Source organism: Manacus vitellinus, unplaced genomic scaffold (assembly GCF_001715985.3).
Source record: "Manacus vitellinus isolate BGI_N305 unplaced genomic scaffold, ASM171598v3 scaffold_21_pilon, whole genome shotgun sequence".
Classification (NCBI taxonomy): Eukaryota; Metazoa; Chordata; class Aves; order Passeriformes; family Pipridae; genus Manacus; species Manacus vitellinus.
In genome coordinates this window covers 2,013,133-2,034,661 of record NW_021939546.1, presented here as the reverse complement: position 1 = coordinate 2,034,661, position 21,529 = coordinate 2,013,133, and the positions used below count along the sequence as shown (strand labels likewise).

Here is a 21,529-nt window from a genome sequence, read left to right as displayed (position 1 = left end):
GTTTAGGTTGGATACTAGAAAGTGGTTCTTCACCCAGAGGGTGGTTGGGTGTTGGAAAAGTCTTCTCAGAGAGGTGGTCACAGCACAAAGCCCAACAGAGTTCAAGAAATGTTTGGACAATACTTTCAGGCACCTGGTGTGACTCTTGGGGATGGTTCTGGGCAGGGGTGGGAGTTGCACTCGATGATTCTTGTGGGTCTCTTCCAACTTGGCCTATTCTGTGATGCTGCAATTCTGTGAAAAAATAGGAAAAACAAATGACATGATTGATGTGCAGTCACATTATTTGGTTCAAGGTCAGAAAGTGCTGAGATTTTACAGTGCTCAATATATTATAGGAATATGTGTATGTGTGTGTGTATATCAAATAGTTGTAAGACTCCATACAGATATACACAGATATGGAACAGGGTTAAAACCAAACAAACAAGAAAACCTACATTAGGACTTTTATGACATCTCCTATGACAGACCAGTATTTGTGCTTAAGCCAGAAATAATCACCCAGCTTTGACAAACATTGCTAGTTTTTACAAGAAATAGTTCACAGTCTGATAAATTCAAGGCAAATCTTCATCCAGTTTCTTGTAGGACAAATGGCTGCATTTAAAGCATGTTCTTGCTACTAGGTCTAAAGCATTACAAGACCAAAATGTTCTGTATCTCATCTCAAATTTTCAAACAATCCAATATCCAGGCTATGTATAGATATATTCTTGCTGTTTAATCTCTTAAAAATCAATCAATATTAATGTGTCTGCCTTAAACTTTTAAGGTCATTGTCTCCCTTCTGACATCTTTAACTACATCAACATCACATTATATCATTATAGACTCATGAAGCAATGTACTTTTACATTTTTGCAAGATAATGTCTCTTTTGTGTTTCAGTTTTTATCATAATATAAATCTTGAAATGTAATTTGCATATCTTTTGTTTAGCAAAGGAGACCCCCATTTAAGACTATGTAATTTTAATACATAGACTTAAAAGCGGATGACTTTTTAAAGGAAATGCACCAAAATATTCCAATTTATTCTTCAACTGAAGCGGCTGCTGCATCAGTAAATTAGTAAATTCCCTTAACAATACACTTGCTAACAATTATGGTCTGCCTGCCTTGGGCCCGCTTGACAGTAGGGTTGCCATCTGTTGAGAAGTCCATTCATGGATTTGTAAAGGGCTTTTTATAGGTTTTCACTTTAAACATTGCAAAATACTTCTTCGCTCTCCACCCTTCCCTCTACTTGTCCTGTCTTTCCTGTGCTCTGTTCATCTCCCGTCCCGTCCTGCTAACAAGCACCAGTGTCCTTCTGGCACAGAACTGTCCCTCTGCACCAGCAGCCACACCACAGCAAAAAGCTTTCAGGCACATTCAATTCTGAGCGAGTCTGGCCATTTGTAATGGCCAAGGTGCTCAAGCAGAGAGGAGGGAGGACATTTATGGAGAGGAGTGGACAAAAATGAACAGGATCAATCAAGAAATTCAAAAGCAGCCGTGAAGGAAACAAAGTCAAGACAATGAATGGGAAAGAGATGGTAGGAGCTCCGGCTCTGGATAGATGGATATTTCATGAATTCCTTCAATAAATAGGGAACCTCTAGGGAAATTCAACACCTGGAAATCTTAGTGGATAGTGGTGCTGCAAAGAAAGCATAATGTTCACCCCTCCGGTAAATTCAAGCAATTAAATCCCCTTAAAAAAAAGGCCCTCTTAGGCTTTCTGCCCAGTAAACTCACGGTGAAAAGCAACTTTAATAAATGTTATAAATCTCACCTCTGAGCCAACAGGAAATTCAAATGTTTTGCATGTGCAGGAGCCAGGGAGCTGCTGAAACAAAAGGTAAATGTGTATATTAGAATAGTTTATGTCCATACTCCGACCGGACAGCAGTAGAAGCATAAGACTCATAGAGATGACAGGGTTTTTAAAACATCCTTTTTAATGTCATCTTTGACCATTTCTGTTTGTGTTACACCAAAATTCTCCTTTCTTTGTGAGTGGACAAATTTGTTTAGTGATGAGTTTGCTGGCTCGATGAATTCAGGATTACTCCTTATCATGCAACATTATTGGAAAGCAGCTTTGAGTTTCAAGGTTTTAGACATAAAACTAAGTAAGGAAATGGCAACAAATATCTATGGTTTGTAAAATGAAAAGATCAAAGTAAAGAGACTGCAGAGAATTTTTGATCAACACCCTGACAAGGGGTGTTAGTTTTAATAAACAGTAAGAATTTTAGGCCATTATTAAGTATGAGATGCAGTCTCAGCTGTGTTTCTAATTTCCTTTCTTGCCTTTCCTGCTGTTATATAAAGCTCTGTAGTGACGAAAAACCTTTATTGAAAAAATCTGAGCACACCGTTCAGGATTGCGCTACTTCATCTGCACGGAGCCTTCCCAGCCAATGAGAAATATTTCTCTCTCTGCTCTTCATGATGCCAAGAGCTGCAGGCACATTTTGTATATGTGGGACAAACCACTGGACAGAGGTGCACTTGTATAAGTGAGTAAGAATTTTGTTACTGGATCTGAAGGCTGCGTGATCACAGAATGCTGTTCATTTTGATTAGTGTTCTTTTAAAGCCATAGATAAACACAATCAGAGCTTTGTGCACATTTTTTAAAAGTGAATTTAAGAATATAAAACCAATACATATTTGGCAACAGATTCCGTGAGAAGGAGGTTTTCTGAAAATTTTCTGGGAAGATGTTGTCTACCAAGCTATAAATACTATACTTTTTGTCTACCACATACTACAGCCTTATGAAAACAGAGAAGACCATGAAAATTAAGATGAAGAAAAAGTGAAGGAGAGACAGAAGATTGGATATAGTATATTTTCTGTTTGAATTATTCACAGTAGTCAGAGCAGAGGCCTGATTGTTCTTTCACTCCTAAACTTTCGGGCTTTGCAGGTGGGCACAGAGGGTCGTTTTGAGAGAATTCTCTTCAGAAATCTCTTCATCACCCACAAATAAAGCTGGGAATAAATTATTTTATTACAAGAAGGACACAAGGAATGAGTCTCTCTTCGTTATAATCTCTCCATCTCTGGCTTTCAACCTACAGTATTTTTCCTCAGGGGATTATCAAGACTATTAGTAATTATTACTAATAAGACATTACTATGAATAATGGTAATTACAGTATCATTTAAGGACCCTAGTCATAATCACTGTGGAAAACTTATGGGCACAGTGAAGACCAAGGCTTTGTACATGCAAATCTCATAAGTGAAAATGAACAAGCACAGTTATACTCCAGAGAGCACAACACTCAAAGCCTTTCATCCCTAAACTGCTAATGGCAGTATCAAACCCAGTGTTTGTCCACAGACAAATCACTGACAAATTTTAACAACATTTATTTATTTATTTATTTATTTATTTATTTATTTATTTATTTATTTATTTTAAAAGAAAACAAAATTAAAACAATGAGGGTTTTTCCCTCTTTAAGTGTTAGGATTTAGGAGGATTGGTAGAACCACATAATCCCACCTCTAGCCCCAAAAAGTTAGGTTTGTGTGACATCTCTGTGTATAAAGAACAGTGTAGATCCAGACACCAAATTGATCAAGGATGCATAGAGAACATTCAGTCATTATGGATATTCCATAGAAGGGCAACAAGTTTTTGTCCAGTCTGGTTGGCTTGTTATGTGTCCCTTATTCAACAGAACTCTAGTTTTTCATTTAACAGAGACCTGCCTGTTATAGGTTAATGTCAAACATATGCTCAGAGTGGACACACCTTAATTTTCCCACTTTTTACATTTCGTTTTATGGTTTTCTCTGAGGAAACACATACACTCCCTTTTCTTTCTGCATCTTTGCATTAGCTCTAAATCCTTGACTATCTTGCTTTTCGTCTTCAGTCATGACAGAACTCTGCTAAAAGTACTCTGCTGACAACTTCTGATCTGGTTTTCCACTAAGATAAGCAGAACTGCATTTAAAATCTTTTAACTTCACATATAACTTCATAACTTTAGTTTACAACTATATAAAATTTTGTAAGGTTTTATTTTTAAAGGATGGCCTTATCTTAACATGAGCTATGAAGTCACTTTATATATATATAATATACACTATATATACATATTATATATGTATATCATTACAAACGGATGCATGCTTCTGACAAAACATGAAGGAAGGACTTTTCATGCCATAAAAATGGTATTTGCAACTACAATCCACAACACATTGCAAAGAGTATTAGAGTGTGGATAGTTCTCTTTCAAAGAAAACACAGCTGCAGCTGTGTTTGTTAAGTTCCTGATCGTGGGGGTCACTCTAAGAAACTCAGCACTGCCTTAGCAAAGGTGGCCAGAAGTGCCTCTCCCTCTGCATTAGTGGAGGAATTGCAGGTCAGATGCTCACAAGCACATCCATCAAAGCAAAAAAAAAAAAAAAAAAAAGTTTTGCAAAACTATGTTTAAGAACCTAAAATCACTCAAAAAATTACAGAAGCTGGTTTCCAACCTCTTTATTACTCTGGCACGGCATCTACGTAATCTCTGGTTCAATCCAGATGCAGTTGAATTTCAATATACAAACCCTGGTTCTTGGTTGTCAAGCCCCACATACCAGTTTAAAACAGAGGGCTAAAAACAACAGAGGGCTAAAAAAGGACAATCATTTAGGGCTGGAAACATCTGACAACCACTGAGTCAAAGCTTGCACAATGTACAAAGCAACAGCCAGTTGGGCCAGCTCTGTTATCTTAAGTACAGAATCTTTTCCAATGCCTCATTCCTAAAAATTAGGTAGGCCTGATAAGTCTTAACTATTTGCATAGAAAAGTCTACTATCTAAGTCTTTCATGTTGCCTAGGTTAAGCAACTTTTAAATTAATCTTATCATAAGTAAGGTACTTAATAAGGAGAGAAAAATGTGCATCATGGGAAGCCAATTTTGGCATTTGGTTTAGAGCTTTAGGTTTTTTTAACTATATTTCCATGAAATAGTTTTGCTTGTTTGCTCATATTATTCCCTAATTCAGTAAAGCCCTGCTTTGGATCTGAATTTCTGTATGACAATATTTTAAAATTTTTCCAGATTTGATTCATGGAAATTATCAAGCTATTATACGCCCCCATTCCTTTGTGAAATTTCAAGATACCTCTCATGACTTTGAAAAAGCGTGTTCCCTAAAAGAAGAAAAGTGCAAAAATATAATTGTTGAGATTAAGCATCAAATTCACTTCAGAATTTGCTCATTTTTAACGACCCATGCACACTCAGTGCCCTTGTTCTGCATCAGCCATGTAACAGACACAGGACACGTTCTTTGCCCTGTTGCTGCTCAAGACCCTGCCTGCATTAAACATGTTCGCCGGGTCCTTAAGCAATAAGTTAGGCAGGGAGAGCGTGACAACAAGTTGCTATTTCAGACTTGAAACAGCACCTGGAGGGCCAAGACCTTTCCCAATTTAATAGTGGACAGAGAATCATGGTAGTGATCAGGGTCATGTGGTGGGTGAGGAAATCACTGATACTGAAGTATCAGATGTCACCGTGACAGCTGTAATAACCAGGGCTTACTTGCTTCAGCTAAAAAATATCCACAGAATGTGGTGAATACACTGCTGCAATATGTACCTCTTCTACCTCTGTCTGATGCTGTAAACATTTAACTCCTGAAGGCTCACAGTGCAAGAACAGAGCAACTAACCCTCACAATACATTTTACATTATAAGGGAAATACAACAGAAGAAGAGGGTTTTTTTAAATCTTGAGAATTCAGCAGAAAAGTTATTATTTGCTTGGTATTGACAATTCATTCCTCTGAGATAAAACAACTTAGTTACTGGAGGATCCCAAGGAGACAGCTGGCAGTGATGAACAGAACAACATTCAATCCGCAGCAAGTGTACATCATAAAACAGGCGCCACCGGATTAAAAAGTAACCTTAAACTGTTTAGTGTACACAAAGGCAGCCTAGTCAAAACACTTCAACAATGATTTAAAATCTCAAGTTAGAGGCCAGTTTCAACCTTCAGGGAAGCCTTCTCTATTCATAAGGAGCTTAACTAATCATAACTTTCCATGACTTATCAGAACTGGATGCAGTGTGTCGCAGCACGATAACTGAGCTCTGGAAATGTAACAAAAGATGCTTTTTTACAAAAATAATGGTGAGACTAACCCCCAAATTTTAATCTTTGAACTTGGTGGGGAAGAACATCCTGTTACTCATTAAGTGTTTCCATTAGCATGCAGGGAGTCAGGCAGACAGCTCCTGTTTGTGTTATTGTGATGTGTAGGGCAGTGTATCAGGAAAGGAGCAGATTTCTGAAACCCAGTCCCAGTCCCACAAAGTGCATCATGAGGAGACAGGACAGGCAGCATCAGACACACCGCATTTCTGCTGATATCTAGCTATGGAAATAGTCTACCTGAAAAATAACATTCTTTTCAGTTCATCTAATTGCTCAGTATTAACAGCCTAGTGTTTAAGAAAACATGTAGTATTTATTTTTTAACATGATAAAAATTTGAGCTATAAAAAAGTTTCAGAGTGATAGTTAAATGTAGCCCAAAAAGGACCAGATTTCTATCTGTATTTTCTTCGGTGTAGTTCCAGATGCATTAAGACCTCAGCAGAGCCCTGAAAATATTATGCATGGCTTTCTTTTATCTTCTGGAAAAAAATGGGGAAAAAAACAGTACGAAAGAATGAAGCAGTGCCAAACACTACAAGAAAGGCTTAATAAATAGAGCCCAGGGTCACAATGTTGCTCTTATTTGCCCTGAAATATATCACTGAACTTCTGTATATTCATATTTGTTTACATTATAAATGTACTAAATGAGCTAATTATAGTGATCATAATTTACAATTAAAAACAAACAGTTAGAAATTTCAAAGGCTCTCAATATCTTTTCTTTAATCATTCACCCAGGCTCAAAATATGCATTTTTTAGATTAAAGCATTAAAGTTGCTAATTATATTCTCAGAACTAACAATTATTTCTTTACCCTTTTACTACCTTCTTCTGGCAACAAAAAAATGTCAGCACTGATTTAATTTTTTGTTATTACAGGATTAAAAGAAGTTTCTAAAATGCAATTAAATGTGCCCTATAGCTATAGTAACTTTTCTATCAGCATCCAAAGCCTCTTCACTAAAACAACAGCATAAAAAAATTATTCAGACTTCCTAGACATACTTTTTTTCTCCTTTTATAACACGTTCCTTTGGTGATTATCTCCAATGACAACTCAACCATCTTAATGAGACTCTGTGCACATCTAGATCTTGGTGAAAGCAGTGCAAAATGAAAGTTAAAGAGGCTGTTAAGAGTGTAAAACCCTGCACATGTCAAGCACTGGTTCTTCACCTTTGGGAGCTTGGTTCAAGTTCACCCTGAGGCCCTAAGTGAAAAGTTCAATAGTCTCAACTATGTCCCTACTTGATATATCACAAAATCAATTATTTTATGGTGGTACATTTGGTAACCTATGCTCACACAGAATCAAGTTTTTTCCCATTGGGAATTCACCAATTATCTACTCAGTGAATTATTCTCAGATAAAATAGAAGTACCTGCTGTCAGCAGGAGTTTCTCATGATACTGCCTTTCTGTTTAGCTGTTGAGCTGTTTTGGAACAGTGATGTTGCACTCAGCCCATGCACCATCCGTCACCGTGTGATCACAGCGATCCACGGTGACAGGACATCAAAGCATGATTCAGTGTCCAAATTTGTAATAGTTTGGAAAAGAAAAAGAGTCATTGCAAGCAACCAAAATTACACCAAAGAAAAATTGTAGCAAGCCACATCATTGAAATTCTACAATTGCTCAAGGACTTGGCTTCCTCTGGAATGGTAAGGCCCTGCCTTTAATTTTCACAGCCGTGAACACCATTTTCTAACCACCATCAACAGCATGCTTGGCCCAGGCTTCAGAAGTGCACTGATCCACCTTATTAGTAGCTCTCCCAAATTTACTTGTGTTACTTACATAATAGCTTGTTGCTGGAATGGATATATTTATGTTAATTATTTAAAATTGTTTCCAATCTAAATACAACATTTTCACATAAGTGAATGCCAGTTTGAATAATAAACAAGTCACTGAGTGGTTTAGATATGGAATATGCACTCGGTATGCTGGAATATGCCTCTGCACGACTGTTTAAATCAAGCCCTAATCACTGCAAAGGACCATTTCAGACCCTGCAGCAGTCTGTTCAAACCAAGCTCAGTTTGCTTAGTCTAATTTTCAGCAGTCAGAATTTTGCTTCATAAAACCACCACCACCAAAATTATTGTTAAAAATAGAATTTTGTTTCATAAAACCACCACCAACAAAAGTAGCCAGCATCTTCTGTCAGAGTTGGCTGATGGCACACACATTCACTGCTCCTGAAAAAGATTACTCAGTCCTAGGACCAAATAAGTCAACACTGAGACTGTCCCTACTGCTGCAATTTTGTGGAATCTATTTTGCTTTAAAAAGACATATTTCAGATTAAAATATTCTTTTTATATATATGTGGTGGACAGTCAAACAGATTTTTGATCTTATTCTTTCTAAAGTTGAAATGTCTAGATATGAGCAGTGAAAATTATGAGAGCCTAAAGGGAAATCCCAATGTGCAAGGATGAAAGAGACAGACCTGCCCAAATAAAGGATGGTGTAACAGGCAAAGGCTACATAATGAATGATAGAAAGACAAGAAGTCAAAATTCCTATTTATCCTTACACATAATATAGGAACATAAGGACATGTGATGTGACTGAGAGGACATAAAACGAGTTTTAGTCATGTTGACTTCTTACGACTGTTCAGCAAATTTACACTTTCCCAGCTATAAAATGGGGATAATATTCTTGCTCCCCCCATACAGAAAAACTCATTGGGGAAGAATTCATACAATTCTATAATGAAGAATGCCATTGAAAACAGTAAAAAGAAATTTCAAATGCAGTGCAGATTTGGATTACATTATCTGGCACAGTGAACAATAATAAGGCCTAAGACTACAGACTAGACAACGAAGTTAAAAAGAACTATTCAACACCTTCCTTATTCCTTGCAAATCATCACTCTTGTGTGCAAAATGAGGCAAAACTAATACATGATTTGTAAATAAGGATGCTCTTGTAACGCATACCTGACAGGTCATCCTTGAGAGTGCCTGATCTTGCAACCTAACTTGAGAAAACTGCAGCTGGGGCCTGTGCTCAGCACCAGATGAGCACAGATCTGCACATCAGATGTGCAGATGTGGCACTCAGGGACATGGTTCAGTAGTGGACTCAGTAGGGTTAGGTTTATGTTTTGACTCAATAATCTTAAGGGTCTTTTCCAACCCAAATGCTGTCCTGGGATGTTGGACTGTTGCCTTAGGACAGTCAAGTAGTCTGTCATCATCCCTTCTGTGCTTCAGTGGTACCGCAGGGTGGATTCTAGAAAGTACTTCAATCCACCATTCCTAAAGAGATGAATGGTTCTAAAGGAGCAAGTCAGCCAGGTCACAAACCTAGCTGATGATCAGCTGGCAGGAATGCGGACTGCCCACTGCCTGGATCAAGTCCCTAAATGTTCAGAAGGAATCATAGAATCACACAGTGGTTGGGTTTGGAAGGGACCTTAAAGATCATCTAGTTACAACCCCCCTGCCATGGGCAGGGACACTAGACCAGGTTGCTCAGAGCCCCATCCAACCTGACCTTTAACACTTCCAAGGATGGAGCATCCACAACTTCTCCAGCAACTGGAGGGAACGTGCAACTGGCAGATATTTAACCACGGAGGGTAAGAGGGGTGCCATTTTTATTGCAGGCAAACTGCCCAGCCACAACAAAACAAAATCCTACTGAGACCACTGGTGGGTTCGGGGCAGCATTCAAAATGAATATTATTCTCCATATTCACTGGTATTCTTTCATTCCGGCTGAATCTGGACAATTAGTATCATACAGGTTTGCTTTCTGAATAAAGGATTAATTAACCAACATGTTTTCAAACTGTACATGTTGTTAATATCTTCAGAAAATAAAATCCACCTTGTCCTACTGCTGACAAAAAGCAATAAAATGGATCATGTCACAAGGGTGCTAAGATACCCAGAGAAGCAACTAGTAAGGAAATTTTAGGAAGGAATTTCCTGTCTACATTGGCATATATCAGGCTTTATCTAGAGTTAAAAAGGCAACAATCCATCACAGAGAAAGTCCACAGCATAATTAGAAAACAATCAACACTTTTTCTAATGCTGATTTCTTCTTCACTTTAAACTGCTTCATTGACTTTAATTAAACTTGCCCTAGGTTATGAATCTAGCAAGCTGCATAAACATTTAAAAACTAAATAAAATAAAAAGCATCTTTCTTCTCAGAAGGGTTTTTACCAGGCTTGCTTACCTGTACCACACTACTGACTTAGAAGGTTTTTGAATTATTAGAAATGCTGTATGTGATACTGCAAGACTATTCATTTCGCCCTTGAATTAAAACACCCTCCCACTCCACAGTAAGAATCACAGTATTAAATTGTTGAGATTCTCTCTTCTGCTCTAACTTCACTGCAGAATTCCTCTGCTGGTTTCTGAGAAATGGTGTGATGCTGTCACCACAGACTTACACCAGCCTTACTCCCAGTTTTGTCTAAGGCCAAGGAAAAGGAATGTTGTATATTTAGAATATGGGCAATTTTCATGCCGATAACTCAGGCCAAGGTTAAAAGTACATGGTACAGACTTCGGAGGAATAAAGATGTGGCCTGTGTCCTACACCAGCCTGGGCCTGGGTCATGAGAATATGATCAAAAATCCCAAGAATGAGAGTGAATGGAATAGCTTATAAAACATAATCATCAAGAGAAAAGAAGGTGGAAACAACCATATCAAATATATTCCAACCTGGAGTCATCTCGTTTCATTAAATGGTGATCCTCACTTTATTAAAATTCTAAATAAAATAAATTCTGATTAAAGTTGGGCCCAATTTCCCTCAAAAAATTAGGAAAGCTCAGGTCTGAATTAATTTTACAATTTGGTCTTCCTCTGTTTTGAGTTGCTCTCTGAGACATGTTCTCTTTGCCTCCTCCAAGGAACTTCTTAGAGACAACTGAGAAGGGTTCAAAACCTGTACTTTTTATCTCTAGAAGTGCTATTAAAGCAAAAATATATTTTGGGAAAATTCTAAAGTTTGCTAAGAAAGTACAGAGCATCAATTACTCACAACTGCATCCATGTCTTGATGAAGTGCCATGGAGTATTGTAGTTTAATCTGGGGTTTAAAAGACTTGAATTCAATTTTTGAACAACTTTTTTATTTCTATTTTTTTTTCTTCACACATCCACAAAAGACAGAGAACAGAACTTCCATGCCTCAGAAGGCTATTATCCTCTATTACTCTTACAGTATTACCTAGATATTCTCACTAAAGTCCAAAGAAATATCTTAATTCAAATTCAGTGACAACAGGATCAAGTATATATCGCTGCAAATTTAACATTTATAAGATATTATGCCTCCTTATATGTTAATTGTCATTTATTATATCTTGAATATGTACATAATGTTGATGAAATGTGAAGAGTTTTCCAAACTGGTAAAGACATGCAGTGCAAGCAATCTATAATAGGATACAACTCTACTTATGTCAACTAAAGCTGTTTAATACCACAGTTACACCACAGTTTATGGACATTTTCCATCACCAAAGTCTTTGAGAACTTTCCATTAACTTCAATAGATGCCAAAACAGGCCCAAGAGCAGGAAATGAAGAAATATACTGTACCCAAATGAAATCACAGTGGGAATTTAGGTAGGCAGAACATAATTATTCACACTTGAATCTGGATAGAGCACTAGGTTTATATCCCCATTCTGGCAAACATATGAGATACATAATAATCAAGAGGAGCAAGTCCGCTGGCTTTTCTCTCAGTCAAAGGAGAAGAATAAAGAAGGAGAATGATCTGCTTGCTTGATATTAAGTAAAATGAAGGAGTGACATTTATTGCATCACCTGCAAGACTTGCCAAGAAACAAAATGTATTTAGTAAATAACCACATTTTTGGGACTGTCAACTAGAATGTAGCCATCGCTTGTGAAATGGAGGTTTTGAAAAATTAGAAACTTGGTTCTTTGCTGGTGCAAACGGAAATGTATGGTTTTCCTTCTTGTGTGTTCAGTTCTAGGGGACAATCTCTGGAAATTAGTGCCTTTGCAAAATACTGCTACTTTTTATTTCTATATTCCCTGATGCAGACGGGGACACCAAGAAACACCAAAAAACAATAATAATGGATTCTCTTGCAAATGTACTAGATTGTAAAATAACAAAAAGTTCCAAATCTTGTAATAGAACTGCATTACATTCTAGCAAAGTGGATCCATTTCTGAGGTGGAACATGACAGCTTTTTAACTTTCTACAACAATATGTGACACTAGAATACTATATTCATTTGATACCGTAGGGTGATTTATGGAGGCAGAATGTAATAATATAAATTGAGTTTCAGAAAAGACACTGTGACTAATCTCACAAAAAATGCTATGGGATGTTTAATAATCCTGGTGGGTCAGAAGTTGTTCTTCAAAAAATTCTCTTAAGACTGATTGTTATTAAAGTATGTACTGCATTTGGTTCATTTTTCATTTAACTACATAGTCCAAAAGTGCTGTCAAGTGCAAATATTTGAGTTGTAATTGGATATCCATACAAATGGAATAGAGTCACCAAACCTCAATAAAAATTACAATCATAGAATATTTAAGGTAGCAAATGCCCTTTGAAGAGCCGTAAGACAAGCCTCGGTCCACATCTCTTGAGCTATCCCTAGCAGTTCACATGCTAGGGAACCCCATTATTTTCCTGTTAATCAAAAATAAAGCAGCAGGAACAAGACAGCACACTAATTCCCTTGCATCCACTGTGTAACCTTCCTACATTGCCTCCATTCAGCATTTAAGGCTATGGTGCTTATGCATGAAGCTATGAGTGGTAATTCTGAGGAGACTGAAGTGAGCAGAGAGGAGAGGAAAACATAATGTAAATAGTTAAGGGGCTTGACTGAAATCCCTCAGAAATTAGCTGAAGTCTGTGTTTTGACTTACATGGCCTCTGTGTTAGTCCTAGTGGAAAAGCAGAGTGGTTCCTGCGGTGTCTCTCCCTGTCTGCAGGAAAGCTGTGAGTGCACGTGTTTGATGTCCTGGTGTGGGCCAACAGGGCTTCACAAGGAGACGAGAAAGGAACAGACGCCATTTTGTGGGTCTGACGTACTCGGTAACACTACAACACTTGGCGCTCCTGCCAAGGCCTCCCCGAGGCCGGGAGCGTGCAGGCCCCACGGGATGGCAGCGCTGAGCCTGGTGCCCAGGGCCTGTCCCACCCCCACCAGGACAGCCTCAGGCCCGGACATCTGCTGGGACACCGGGAGGGGTCAAGGCTGGGCTAGGACACGGGCCTGGGCAGGGCTGACGGGGGGAAGGCAGGGCGACGGGCGCGAGGCCAGTGAGGCCTGGTGGCGCCCTCAGGGCCCTGACGCTTAAAAATAATAAAAAGTAATAAAAACCTCAAATGAATCTTACACTAATTTTGTTTCATAGGACTTCCCATCTTTCTGCTGTGTATTTTCCTTTGCATTTTGCCCACATTTTCTTCATGATTCAAAATCTACTTAGCCGTGGCTTTCAGCACTGCATGCAGCTCTTTTCAGTTCACCGCTGTTAATTAGAACAAATGAAAAAGTAATATTTGTGCATTTTCAAAGTCTATCCAAATGGGCTGAGATCCACTTACATGGCATCCATTCTTGGCTTCACAAAAAACCAATATTTTTGTAACTCTGGAAAATTTGCTCCACCTAAAAAATTGGCTAACGCTAGCATTTTTATCCCAGATTTTGAGCTTCCTATAATGCCATGAAGTTTTTGTTAATTTAACCAGACCACCAGTTCCTTAAAGAACTTTTCTCAGACAGTAAATAGCAAGATGTTTAATGTATACAGTATGTCAGGTTTGGTCCCAATATCTTTCTTATGGCTCTCAGCCTTTTCCACCACACAATACAGTATGTGGCAGAGACCACCCAGCAATTATTTTTTTCACTGTATTTCACATTACCTCTTTGTTAAGTTTAGTTGTAGACTTCAACTCCATAAGGTAAAATATTCCTAGATACTTAATACCCTGTGGTTTTCAATCTATATTTAAACCCTGCCTTATCCACCGATCGTACAATATGTTCAGGGACATAAACTCCAACCTAACTCAGTTGATTTGGCATTCAGACACGCTTGCAAAATTCTCAGCTAGTTTCCACAGATTTTTTATGTTCTAGGAGCTGAAATAAAAAATAGCATTTATACTGTATGATACTTAGAGGTGAATGAACAATGCCCAGCAAATAACTTAGAAAACTACTGTTTACTAAATACCCATAAACTGATCATGATTTCTTTGAATTTATTCAATATTCTCCAATTCTTACAGTTTTTACTCATTGTTTTTCAACTTATATATTTCAAATGTTCAATAGTCATTAGCCAATCTATGTAGTACAGCTCTGATGAATGGCTGAGGTACAAACTCAGGTGTAGCATCAGTTGGCTGTGACTCTCTTGCTTGCAGAATCCAAGCTGGTAAGCTCTTAGGATGCAACCCTGCTCCTTGTGAATATATTTTCCCCTCTGGAATTAGCTTGGTATTATTTGTGCTGTGGTTCTATGTACAGCACTGTGGTAAGAGTACCTTGTTTTCTGGCTACAGTCTAACCTTCAAAGTCAGGTCTTTTATGTTTTTTCTCCTTCATAGACATAAATGAGTGGATATGAACATGAACTTTCCTACTTTTCTGAGACAAAATTTAAATATATATGACTCATAGGGTAGTCTGGGGATGGAATTATACAGAAGTTACCTATGTCTGTGAAAGAGTTTTCTTTTCTTAGAATTATCCTTTCTGAGTTAGAGGTATCATTAAGAATATAACCAGAAATGGGTTTGGCAGTCAATAAAATCCATTTAAACAAGGAATACATTGTATATCATAATTCATTATGCACAGAACTACCAGTACTAACACAGATGAAAAAGAACCAGAGGAAGGTTATTAGTTGATTTGTTAATGCACTTAAGTGTCAACAGGTGTGATCAACTGGAAAGAGGCAGGTGTTACCAATGTATTGGTGCTGTCATAGAAGAAAGATGTCCTGCAGAAGCCTTAAATATAAAGTTAAAATTGACAAGCTGTTGAAATCCTCTATCAGCCACCACCTTACAAGTATTCCACATCTGATTTAAGGCTGGAAATGTGCCAGAAAAAAAGTCTAGTACTTAAATATGTGGGTACTAAAATACTTGAACTTAACTCTGACATCTGCACATTTAGGTTTTTATGTTCCATAAAGATGTCATCTTCAAGGGAGGCATCCAACCCTATTTCCGGCCCCTGTAGATACTCATTTGTAGTTTCAGCTAAACACAGCACCATCAGATAGCTGTCCAGCTAAACTATTTTATCTGTATTTCCATGATACAATTCTTAGCAATAAAGAGATAAGATCATCTAAAAGACTAAGATTAAAAGTTCTTCATTTTGGGATCATATAACTTAATGAGAAAAAAATACAATATGAATACTTAAACACAGAAAAACACATATTTAAAATGGGTGACCTAAACAAAAAGTCTAGAAAAGTGTGCTATTTTTTAAATAAAATATTTAATCCAATTAGTTTCTAGTTGATGTTACATATAAAATCTAAAAATATCATCACTTTTTTTGCTTTATGTTTTTCTGAACATACTTCACTGCTTTTGAAAGTAAGGGATTAATAGCACTTGGGATGGGGAAGCAGTGTAGATTGGCACAGAGCAAATTTTTCCCCAGTACAAAGCTGGTTTACTATACAGGGCTGTTTTACCATACTTCCCTGAGACCTGAGCTATAAAAACCCTTCTTTGTCAGTCCTCAGCAGTCACAGATAGAAAAGATTTGTGATATTTCTTAATTACAGCATACCGGGATCAACATGAATTCAGTTCATGGAGTTATCATCGTTTTTCCAGTACATTGTCTACTCTACACTGAGTTATAAGCCCATCCAATCATGAGAGCTTACTAGAGTTCTTAAAAAAGTCCATTCCACTATCTAATAGATTGCTCCCAGGAAAATAACTTTTCTTCATATTTTCAAAAATCTGCTCCCTTCATTACTCGCAAATACATATTCTTTTAACAGTCCTGGGCAGTGATGGACAGTTACAGTGAACTGTCCCAAACAAAGAGGTAGTTTCACAAAACAAATCACACAGATTTACATATCTGACCTTTTCTAAATTCCAAATAAATTCCGCAAGGTAGAAGAGCTACTGCATTAATTCAATTTGCCCATGTGGTAGAGAGACCAGAATGGTGCTCTCCAGAGAAAGCAGTATGTTAGAGCCAAAGTAAAATGTGTGAAATTCACCCTGGTGCAGAATGCCATGTAGATTTGTGATGGTCAAATCCCACACAACTCCTGGTTAAGGGCTAATGTCATTTCACTAGGTACTGGCTTGTTCTTTACATGACATACAGTTCACTCAGAATGTCTATAAAAGATGATGACCCCCTCTGAAGATACACAACAATGTGCCAGCAAAAGAATTTCCTGAGCTATTATGCAGGCTGAAACACTTTTCCATAAAGCAGAACCATCTATGGGGGGGGTTTGCTTTGAACTCTGCCACTGCTCTGTAGTTCCTCAGAGCTACTCTCCTGATCAGATCTGCTGAGTGGCAAATACTTCTTAATTCCCCTTGTTGGCAAACACATTCTAACAAGGGCACCAGCATTTTCTGCACTGAGCTAAATAATTCAATTTTATACAACAAAATTAGCACAAATGGCTAGTATAGAAGCATCTCATTAAAATCTACTGAGAAAAATACTGCTTTAAAGAAGGATATTTCAGTTTTTGAAGAAAGCAACTAGAGCTGTGCAAAGAGTCTGTTTCACAGGGAATTTCGGAATTTGATGTTCTTTGTATTTGGAATAAAAATCCCCAAATATGTTAAAATTCATCATGTAGCAAATTCCAAAAAATTCTCATCTAGAAAACCAAAAAGTTCCTTTGATAATTTCCAAAGGTCTTCATAGTGTGTGAAGAACTCTTGAACTCCTAATGTGCTGGTACAGCCAAGACTTCCAGGCCCCTGACTACTTTTCATTACATAGTTTAGACTGAAGTGCAGCAAACTCCCTGCACACCTTAGGAATTCCAAGTGAACATCAGTGCTTCCAAGCCAGCCTGACTGACCTCTACTGACTTGACTCTCTGTTGGTCTTAGACACAGGTTGTTGAAGAGCAAGGCCCTGATATTCTGGTGACCCAGCAGGTTCCACCAGACTGCCAGAAAGTCAGGAGGGGAGATGGAAAGGAAAGCAAAACTGTTTTGGTTGTTCATTGAGATTGAATCATCTCTGCTAATTTTTTTTCATGCTTTGCATTTCAGAATTATCTTTTTAATCCTCTTTCCTTAACTGCACAAAAGGCAGCATCTAGGTAATGGTCACATAAAGAAAAAAGCATTAAGTGTAGTGAGATCAGATATGCTTTAAATAAACCACACTACTTTCGGATGTGGAAATATACTACCAAGACTGAAGCTTCTTGGGAACAGAAACCTTGATTTCTTATTTGTCTCACATTCTGGTACGAAGCAGCTAAAATAATAATGCTCAAAAAAGAATGACTTTGCAGATGTTGCATTTGCAGCAGCAATGTGGGCCGTGCCAAGAAGAATTAGAATAACCTGGGCTGTGTGCTTCAGTCTAATAATGTGCCATGCACAACACAAAATCCTGTGCCTCTGGTGAGGGTATTATTTTGCCAGTGAAGTTTCTCTATCCAAAGATCTGTGTCAGAACATTCTTAAACCTACACTTGATTTTTGAAGCTCAGTCCTTCACAATGCAGACACCAAACCCAGGACTACAATACAGAAGTGTACTATAACGTATAAGAATGCACGTTAGGAAATTACTCCCAGTCTGGCTGCCATACTGATACCAGTGCAGCAAAAAGTGTATGGTAGAACTGAAGGTTTTGTGCTAGAGAACAGATAAGTGACATGGATTGAAATTATGGTAAATTTAAATTGATGGCCTAATTAGTATTATCTCTTTTTGTATTCTCTGTAAGAAATATTATCCAGGAGGAATTCATTTTGCACTAATGCTGATATAGAGTGTAATTCTGTAGCATTTTCATTGTAATCTGGCATTAATTAATGCATCATTATTCCAAAGTGTTAATTAAATTATTACAGAAAGGGACATCTGACCCAGTTCAGAAAGAAAGAAAAAAAGTATTGTGCATGAGAATTAGACTTTCAGAGGTCTGAAATGGTGCAGGAGTTCCCCAAACACTGGTAGAAGCACAAAACCAAGCAGAAATATAGGCATGATATATGGCTCATAAACCACCATATGACATCAACATTTGCTCCCTTGTGATGGAGTCTGATGACAGCATCAGAGCATCAAAGCCAGGCAGTCATCAGAAATCTGAAATGGGTCATTTCTAACAGGGTAGATTAAATAAACTGTACAGAAACTATCAAAAATTACAAGGAATTCAGAGAACTGGTTAGAGGTATGAAAGTATGCACAACTTCTGCAGGCTCTGCCACATACTCTGCTGTTGGGCAATAATACCACCGCTATGTAGTCACTGGGAATGTCAGGGCAATATTGGGATTAATTGCAAACAATCCTGCACTCCTCAGTGTTGATCGTCTTGACCTTCTCCCTGCAGTCTCAACTGGCTTCACTGAAATCTCAGATCGGCATTTCAGTTGTTTTCACACGCAGGGAGAAGAAAATTCAATCCTTTATCAAAGAATGTGCAGTCTGATCCAGTGCCCAGTGAAAGCTACAGAAGTGGAACTCCTGACTTACAGAGAATTGGCCTTTCAGCCTGTTCCTGAGAACTGCACAAGCACACCTCTGAGGGAATGCCACTGCCAGCAAGTGGGGCTCTCTGCAAGGGGCCACACAAGCTCTGTGGAATTGGGGTCTCTGTGAATTATTAAACTTGATTAATAATTCAAGAAAACATTAGTCTAGAGCATGAAGCAAATTCTATGCGATGTGACCTACCTGGCAGCTATACACCAGAGCCAGAGTTGTGCAAGATACTTCAAGGATGTGGCTTCCATAAGATTCTATTCAACAACTCTGCCTGTTTCAACAATTATCACTTTCTTTTGTTACATTTGGGCTTGCATTGAAAGATCTTTAAAATGTGAAAGTTAAATGAGGCTCTTATAAAGAAGTGGTTTGGGTGCAGTATATTAAAGGAAAACTTCAAAGGAGCTCAAGATACCTTTCAAGCTAAGGTACAAAAATTTAAACAAGAACAAAAGCCTCTCTTGTATTTTGAAGCATTAATTGTTCCACTTCTGTTGATGTAAAGTGAAAGGAGAAGCTTTTAGTTAAAAGCACGTAGTATCAACCAACATGGAATGTTCCAAAGTCTCATGGAATAATTTTAGCTTTGATATAATGGCACAGGTGAATCTCAAATTATAATGCTTTCTGTAACATATGCAATAATAGCTGAATCCATTAGACAAACATTAGTGCTTGAAGAGATTATTGGCATAAATCAGTTTCACTTTTATATTTATAAGATATTTCATATTTATAAGGTATTTCATAACTTTGTGAGTGGTGTTTGTCACATAACTTTGTGAGTGTTGTTTGATATTTCTTAGCTTTGTGAGTGAAATTTTATATATCGCTATAGCCCGGTTTTCAAATGATAAAATATACGACATTGCACTGTTTACTCTTTTGTCCATCTGTCAGTTCCCCTCCTTTAACAAGGGGGCAAAATTGTAGAAACTGTAAGGTTATAAAGTCTGCCATAAGTTTCATGAAAACTGGCACCTGGGTAGTAAAGAAAGAGACAAATTGGTGCTTTCATGGAAGAAAGGTTTCAACTGAGAATTTAAAAGTTCTGGGGACTACTGGCCTCTCAGGTGGCCAGTCTGGGAGGAGTTCAGTGCCAACCACAATACATTAGCTTGCCCACGTGTAATTAGTCAAGGTTACTGTGGAGGGATTTATGACACACATGAAGTAATTATAAGTCTCGTGTGCAAGCACATCATGGAATACACTGAGAGAGGAACAGTGAGTTGTTTTGGTGCAGAGGTGCAGGTAAGTGGGATATAATGTGCAAAAATCATCACATTCATTGGTGTTACTGTTCGTGAACAACCTGTTGTGGTCTAATTTGAGCACATTTGTAGATGTGCTCAGTAGAAAAAAATACATTATATGTACTGAGATGCCTGATACTTTCTGCATTATCAATAACATACATAACTAGTAATTTTAATCTATAGTGCCTTTAACTCTGGTCCAGAGTTATAAGACAACTGTGATAAAAAAAAAAGAATATCTTTTTCTTGTTAGTTTTGCTTTGCATCATGACAAGAGTATTCTTACTTTAGACAGTATTTAGGCCAGCAGGGACACAGAACGATTAATTCATAGGTTTTCTTAAGGGTAAATGCTGGTTACTCATGCTAGGACAAATCCTCCCCATTTTCAGAAACATGAATTTTTTCAGCTTCTGTAAGTTTCAATTGGATTTGTATGCACTAAGAATGTTTGAAAATAAGGTCCAGGGTCTCTCCCTCAAGACTCATAACTAATGGTATAATATGTATGTACACATACATTACATGGACTGAATGCTGTGTTTCAGTGCTTCTCTCTCACATCATATGGGTTGTCAGTCAGTGGAAGTTATGAGAAAATGTGCCTAACAAATCCAGGAGAATAAGTTATAACTTTAAAAAAATCAATAAATATAAATAAATACAACTAAATTACCAATCTCTGTTCTTTCCAGCTAGAAAGTACAGACCTTCCTATAATGGAGTTGCATGACTTTTGATTTTTAGATTGAGCTGATTATGCTACAGAAATTGCTCTTCATATGTCAACATAAAAAGTGTGTTTCTGTGCTCAAGATTACTAACTTACACAATTATCATAAACCCTACTGCCCTGTATGTTTTTTATTTTTACAGTAAGCACTACTAAAAATGCAGCCTTTAGTGTATATACATATATATATATATATGAGTTATTTTACTACTCAACTTTTCCTGCCAGATGTTTGAGTGGTCAGCCAAAGCTCCAGAGATAAAGAAGGTTCATCTACACGTATGCAAAAAATTAATTAAAAAAGTATCTTATTACTGTCACTTTTGATGATTCTTTAACAAAGTGACAGAGTATTTTCATATTTACTGAGTACTTATAGATAATAACAAATTAAGTGTTGATCAATCAATATAATGATCCATTTGACCCAGAAATAATAACAAGAGAAGATATGCAGAATTTCTAATAAAATTACAATCCCAACAGAATTTGAATTCATTACTTTTGAAATACAAGGTAGACAATTCCTTTCACTAACATGGATTTGAACTTGCAGAGGGTAAATTATCAGAGAGGCCTTAGTTGCTTTCATGCTGCA

General features: G+C 37.5%; 1 long non-coding RNA gene across 1 annotated transcript in view; it reads right to left on the bottom strand.

The window, feature by feature from the left end:
* Positions 1–21,529, bottom strand: part of LOC108639576 — a 176,722-nt gene continuing 155,193 nt past the window's right edge. The window contains exons 3-4 of the long non-coding RNA XR_001920591.2: positions 1,780–1,833; positions 1–234 (exon numbers count right to left, since the gene is read on the bottom strand). This is a non-coding gene — a long non-coding RNA (uncharacterized LOC108639576). The remainder of the gene's footprint in view (positions 235–1,779; positions 1,834–21,529) is intronic.